The sequence below is a fragment of the Neophocaena asiaeorientalis genome, unplaced genomic scaffold (assembly GCF_003031525.2).
Source record: "Neophocaena asiaeorientalis asiaeorientalis breed wild unplaced genomic scaffold, Neophocaena_asiaeorientalis_V1.1 scaffold43, whole genome shotgun sequence".
NCBI lineage: Eukaryota > Metazoa > Chordata > Mammalia > Artiodactyla > Phocoenidae > Neophocaena > Neophocaena asiaeorientalis.
In genome coordinates, this window is record NW_020173674.1 from 7,369,940 (window position 1) to 7,377,027 (window position 7,088).

The 7,088-nt window shown below is 58.9% G+C and overlaps 1 long non-coding RNA gene across 1 annotated transcript; it reads right to left on the minus strand.

The window, feature by feature from the left end:
• Positions 1–1,284: 1,284 nt before the first annotated feature.
• On the minus strand, positions 1,285–7,088 carry LOC112402042 (uncharacterized). The gene is made up of 3 exons (XR_003003665.1): positions 7,024–7,088; positions 6,196–6,624; positions 1,285–5,674 (listed from the first exon to the last, which is right to left on the minus strand). It is a non-coding gene; the product is annotated as an uncharacterized LOC112402042 (long non-coding RNA).

A 7,088-nucleotide genomic window follows, 5' to 3' on the forward strand; every position in this document is an offset into this window, starting at 1 on the left:
CTCCCGAGAAAAAAAAATGCTCCTGCCCTCCCGAGAGCTGGGGCCCACAGCTGGACGGGCCAGGCCTTCAGGGGAGGGACTGGGAAGGACCCTGATTGGCGCACCCACTGCCAATCGCCGTGAGAGTGGAACCTCCCTGCCTGGGCCCTCGGCCCTGCCTCTGCGCTTTTCCTCTGGAGAGAAAGGACGCTGCCCCCACCCTACCCCACCCCCGGGCCCACACTGCTGCCTTGTTCCAGGGTGGAGGCTCTCGGATCAGCCAAGCGTTTTTCTGTGTCTCGGGGGGAGATGGGGGAACGGACACCTCGTGGTTCAATGTATTTTTAAGCTCCTTGAGTGTGTGGGTCAGTGTCTGCATGCAGTGGAATAAACTGCCCCCCGCCAGCCCCCCGTCCTGTGCACCTGCACTGCCCCAGCCTCAGCCTTGACCTTGACTCGCCCCATCCCCATCTCTGCGCCCAGCACCTCCCCTGTCACCACCAGAGGTTGCCACAGCCTCTCCGACCGCTCAGCAGGTAAACAGTCCACCACCACCCTACCCACCGCTCCTACCCACCCAGTCACCTGCCCACCTCTGCGCTCCTTCCCTCGGCTGCCCTGCCGCTACGCCGGGGGCTCCTCGCCACACTCCCGGGGGACCACCACCCTGGCCCCACTTCTGGCGTGGCTGGCACGGGGTGGAGGGGGGAGGAGGAATGTTCCTTGAAGCCCACCTCACCCAGACCACGTTTCTTGGCCCTATGCCTGAAAGAGCTCAGGATCCTATCCTACCTGGGGCCAGGTGTGAGGTGCGCTGGGAGGACGCTGGACCAGAGTAAAGGGTAGGGCTGTGGAGTGCCCCAGGGAGGCTCAGACTCTGACCTTGTGACCTGAGGCCACGCCCTTGGTCCCTGAGCCTCAGGTCCCTCCCGGTAATCCCTGCCCAGCTGACCCAGGGACCACGAGGGTCAGTGATGCCGTTCCTGGAAGGCTGGGCCTTCTGAAGGCTGCCGCTGCCTTCCCTAGCAGAAGCTCTTCAGGTGACTGGAAGCTCTGCCCTGGGGTCCCAGTTCCAGGCTGCTGGAGGGGGAGGGGCGCTGGGGGCAGCACTCTGGCTGGAAGGGGTCCTGACAGTGATGTTTGCACAGAAATTCACATGGGATGGGGAAATTGCTATTGTCCACCCCCTCCCCCAACACCCCGTACCTTGTTTCTTGTGAACAAGGAAGAAAGGGCTGCTCTGATCATGCCCCTCCCCGCCCCGCTCCCCAGTAGCACTGGGCTGAGATGGGAGGGCCTGTGAAGAAACTGAGGTCCAGGTTAAGAGGCATGGACGTAAAGAACCCTCACCGTGCTGGGGTGTCAGCAAAGCCCCCTAACTGCCCCTTTGTGTGCCTGGTGGCCCCTCCTCAGTGAGGGAGATCTGGGCACCAAGTGAGCAGGGCAGAAGTTTTGTCCCGGTGGACCCCAGCGTCCTCATTGCCCACCGTCACGCAGTGACGGGGGAGAGGGGTTTTGATGGCTGGGGTCTGATGCCACGCGGAGGGGCAGGCGGGGGCCCAGTCTGATTCTTCCTGGAACTGCCCCACCTGCCCGAGCACAGTCCAGGGCTTCATGCCCTTTGAACCTCACTTGTGATCCGTATTGACAGGCGGCAGGATAAATCATTAACTGTAGCCAGGGGCTGGGCCAACAGCTCAAAAGGCGCTGGGCTCAGGGTGGCCCCACTTCCTCCTCGGGCCCCGAGGGCCAGCCAGACACCCAGGTAAGAGCCTCCCACGGGTGGTCAGACCCCTGCAGCCTCTCTGCCCCGGGGTGCTCCCGAGCCCAGCCCTTCTGAGGAGCAAGAAAGGAAGGGACCTAGGCAACCACTGAGTGACCCAAGCAAGTCCCTTCTAGCCCCTGGGCCTCAGTTTCCACCCGTGGGGTAAGGGGGTCAGGACTCCTGATTGAGTGGCAGCATCTCTGCTGCTGCTACTGCCTCTGCCAGACCAGGTACTTAGTCCTGCCTGGGGGTCTTCAGAAGGGCCTGCTGGGCTTCTGGGGTAGGGGTTGGGGGCCACCAACTAAAGTGTCTTCGTTCACAGGCACGTCCTCCCAGGCAGAGGACTCCTGCCCTCACCTCACCTTGACTGCATCCCAAAAGGGAGGACACCACTTCAGGGAGGTTGCCGGGCAGGATGGACCCCCAAGGCCCTGATCTGTGACCTTGGGCAGCCTCTTTTGCCTGTCAGGGCCGGTTTCCACTGCTGGGAAAGGGGAACATAGCCCAATTTGGGGTCTCCAAAGTATCCCCTAGGCCTCAGCAGGACTGGCATTGTAACTTGGGCCAGTCTCTTGGGCCGGAGCCTGTCTGGTGGGGATGAGAACACACTTTGCAGGAGAAAGGTCTGTTCCCCCAGGGGTCCTGGGCCAGCTCAGGGACACCAGACAACACCTCCTTCCTCTCCCCACTGAGGGGACAGACTCAAAGGTTGAAGGGAAGGTGGCTTCCCAACAGTGCAGGCCAGGATGGCCTCACAAGCCCTGATTTGCATATGAGGAACCAGCAGCCGCTCAGAGAGGTTAAGCCACTTGCTCGAGGTCACCCAGCTCCCAGGACCCTGCTGGCTCTCAGGCCGCTGAGGTGCTAAGTGCTCTTCCAGATTGGCAGTTGCTTATAGCCCTGTTCTTAGCATTCTGTGGCAGGTTTGTGTATCAGCATCTTTTCCAGTTCCCTGTTCTCGCCCTTTCCCCCCTACCACTATCTATCTCCTCTGTCCCTTTCCAGTTCTCTGCTTGCCCCTCTCATCTCTCTCTTGGCCTCTCTGTCTCACTCTCCCACTTTCTCTGTCTCACCTTCTCCCACCACCCTTCTCCTTTCTGTCTCATCTCCGCTTCGTATCTGGGGCCATCCTCAGGAATCTGGGCATTCAGAGGTCCCTGGAGATGGACAGGTGCCCAGCCGTCCTTCACTGTCCCTCTGCCCTGCAGCTGCAGCAAGAAGGGTGGGCAAAGGGCAGAGAATGGAGGCCACAGTGACCAAACCTGAAACTGGGGCCCAGGTCTGGTTGGGAAAGAAACGAGGAAACAAGGAACTTGGGGAGAGAGGGTGTGCGGGTGTCAGAGCGGGCAAAGGCTGCCCAGGAGCTGTAAATGGGAGCCACTCCCGGCTTTATGAGCAGATCTGGGGTTGAGACTGGACTTCGCCCAGAGAAGCAGTGCTGGCATGAGACTCCGGGTGTGGGCCTGGATGATAAGGAGCCTCAATAAAAAGACCACAGACCTGGGGCCGTGAGGACCCGAGGGGCCCGGGGGGTGGTCACGCTATACTCCCCAGACCTCTGCCCAAGGGGAGATGCCAGGCGGGCAGGGCCCAGGCCTCCGGTCGGTTCCCACCCCCTGTAACAGCAACTCCATGTGGAAGTGCCCACAAGTTCCAGTGGGGCTGCTGTTATCTGGGGTGCGGGCCAGTGTCCACAGAAGAGGAGAGGCGGCTGCTGCCCAACAGACCGGCAGGGACCCCCACGGCCATGCTCCCAGGTCCAGGATGGCAAAGGGTTGTGGGCTGTCGGCAGGCTGCCAAGACCGAGTGCACAGGGCTCTGACCTATGAATTGACAGCCAGTGCTCTCGTCTCCCCTCTGGCTGCCAATTCCATAGGTCACAGGTATGTTCGCCTCAATGCCAGCCTCCAGGACCTGTGGGGGAAGGGGTGGGGCTGGGGGTGTCTGGTGGGCACTGAAGACTTGCCGTCACAGGGCAACACTCAAGGCCCAGCTCCCTTCTGTCCCATTCCCACCTTTCCATCTTCCCTCTTGTGAGCATGAACTGCTTTAGGTCTCCACCTGTACCGACAGTGCTGCAGCACGCCTCTGTGCTTAGTCCATGCGGTTCCCTCTGCCTGGAACACCCTTCCCAGCTTTCTTGCCAGGCTCACTCTTACTAACCGTTCCAAGCTCTGCCCAAGCATCTGCTGCCTCCAGGAAGCCTCCTTAAAGCCCACTTGATGGTAAGTGCCTGGCCGGGCACCCCCAGTACCCTGTGCTTGCCCCAAGCCCTGCATGCTCCCAGGGTTTCCGTTCTCCCTACCACCTTAGGCTCAGCCCCTGACCCAAGCGGAGCGCAGGTGTGTGCTCGATAAATGTCTGAACAGACCCTGAGCCTCCATCTTGCACCCGGAGGAACGTCCTCAGGGTGCAAGATGGAGGCTTGCAGTGTGGCCAAGGGGAGCCAAGGACCCTGGGTTCCAGTCTGCGCTGGAGCCCCTCCGCCACCCTGGACAGGGACCCGGAGCCAGCCTTCCCCTCCGCTCGCCCCGTTCTCCTCTCTTCCCAGTCTCATCTCCCCAGGCTGCCCTGGCCCAGCCGTGGACAGAACGGCGGTCCCCACCCCTGCTCCAGCTTCCCACAACAGCCTCACTCCTGCCTGGTTTTTATAACATGGGGTTCTGGGAACATTTTCATTTGAATAAAAAGGTTTCTGCTGCTAAAAATTTAGAATTTAAACCCTGGAAACACAGACTAGGAATAAAGTCCACATTGCTTAGTAACAGGAGCTGGTTCTTGAGCCCTTTCTGCTTGCTGGGCGCTCGCACACATCAATCGCCTGGAATCATCTCGGCAACCTTGTGAGGTAACTGTTGTGAACTTGTTTGGGAGATGAGGACTCAGGCTCAGAAAGGGTGAGCATCTTGCGAAAGTCACAGAGCAAGTCGACCTTTTCTCCCTCCGAGGACTCTGCGCAGCTGACAAACGTTCAGCCCCCTGCTCTTTCCCTTGCCCCTTCCCACGTGCAGCTGGGCCCCCATCCCCTCGGCTGAGGCCCAGCTGGGATGACCCTCCCATGACTGAAGGATCTGCTCCTCTTCCTCTACCTGCACCAGCTCCCTGGGCCTCTCCCACTGCCTCCTTATCTCATTCAGTGCAGGGCTGAGAGCTCTGCAAGCTTATCTTATCCTTGTGCTGATCCCAGACTCCTTGAGGGCAAAGTCCAGGACTCACTCATCCTCCCTGGTCAGGCAGCCCCACATAGTAGGTGTTCAGCGTACTCTGGCCGAATGGAGGTGATCTGAACTCTCACCCTTTCGGGGCTGTCAGGCCCCAGGCCTAGAGTGCTGGCTTAGGGTGGAAGCAGGTGGCAGGCAGCCTCCTGCTCTGGGTTTCCTCCTCCATCTGCCCCTACAGAGCCCCTGATGGCTCTCAGCGACCATGTAACAACTCGTGCAAGGCAGACCCAACTCTCTGACTGGCTCCTTGACCTGTGGCCTTTTCCCGGCAGGCCCTGGGCCTGTGCACATCTTGCCTAGCCTGGAGACCTCCGGGGCACCTCCCTGCTCACCACCAGAGCCGGCTTCACCCTCTTCCCCACTCATTGGCCCCCATGATGCTCTGTGGCCTCACTTAGATCTCCCATCACACCCCCTCACCAACACCTGGCTATTCCCCCCGCCCCACCCTGACTGTGAACCCCTGGGAGCAGTGGCCACTGACTTTGTTTCCTGTGGCCTCAGAGAGTGGCACAGAGTAGGTGCTTAATAAATGCACGCCGAAGGACTGACCACATCCATGAATGAAGATGCTTGGGGGGAGGCGGGCAGCAGGTGCCTGGAGCTGTCAGCACAGTGCCCCCAGGTAGGAGGCCCTCAGTAAATGCCAGCCGTGGTCTTCATCACCATCACCAAACGTCCGTGAAACAAGGCGATGCTGACGAGGCCGCTGAAAGTACATGCAAATTAAATGCGTTCCAACCTCAAAGAAAGGACGATGGGGGAAGGAGTGGTTGGGGTTGGGTGGCCTGGATCGGGAAAGGCTCCCTGAGAAAAGGCGAGTTTGAGTTCAGCTTTTGCCGAAGTGAAGCCCAGGAAGAGGTCCTGAGGTCTGGAGGGGGAAGGAGTGACAGGGACAAAGGTGCAGAAAGGGGAAGTAGGCATTCGGTGGGCCGGGGAGCCCGCTCTTCTGCAAGCCTTACTCCCAGTGGCCACCAGCAGGGGACGCCCCGGACCGCATCCCGCCAGAGCTGGTTGGGGTCGATCCTCCGCACCCTCCTCCCCGCCCGGCCCTGATACCTCACACGAAGTGGGGTTCCTGGTGGGACGTTTACAGCTGTTATGTGTGTATTTGAATAAGTATAAAATGCGTCCCCGCGTAACTACCACTCAAGGTAAGAAAATCCGCCTTGCAGAGCCCCTCAATGTGTCCTTGCAGGTGACCCCTCCCCAGGTAAGCGCAATGCTGACCTTTACGGTAACCACTTCCTTGCCTTTCTCTGCGGTTTGCCCCCCAGGTACGTAGCCCAAAACAGTTTGCGTTCAGTTTGCCTGGGGTGGTTGTTGTTTAATCATCAGTGGAATCTTGCAGCTGCGTCCGGAGGCCACCGGGTGGTTGCTGGAGCTGCGGTTTGTTCCCTTTCGTTCACTGCCCACGATGTTCCGTCGTATGAATAGAATCCAGTTGATTTGCAGCAGATGTAACGTTGGACCAGGCCGCTTGGTGCCTGAAGGAGGGGTACCTTGTTAGAAGCCTTTTTCTTTTTTTTCTTTTTTGGCCTCACCAGGCGGCTGGCTTGCGGGATCTTAGTTCCCCGACGACCAGGGATTGAACCCGCGGCTGTCCGCGAGGCAATTCCCTTCTTTTTGTTTTTGACAATCAGGAAACCTTCAGAAAAGCTGCAAGAAAAGTACAATGAACATCCATATAGGGGGCTTCCCTGGTGGTGCAGTGGTTACGAATCCGCCTGCCAATGCAGGGGACACGGGTTTGAGCCCTGGCCCGGGAAGATCCCACATGCCACGGAGCAACTAAACTCATGTGCTTAGTTGAGTAGTTAGTAGGCTCAACTACTGAGCCTGTGCTCTAGAGCCTGCGAGCCGCAACTACTGAAGCCGTACACCTAGAGCCTGCGCTCGGCAGCAAGAGAAGCCACTGCAACGGGAAGCCCACGCACCGCAACGAAGAGTAGCCCCCGCTCACCACAACTAGAGAAAGCCCGCATGCAGCAACGAAGACCCAACACGGCCAAAAATAAAAATAAAATAAATAAATTTATTTTTAAAAAATCCACATACCCTTCACTCAGATTCACCAGTAGTTAACGTTTTGCCCCATTTGCTCTCTCTCCCTCTCTCTCTCT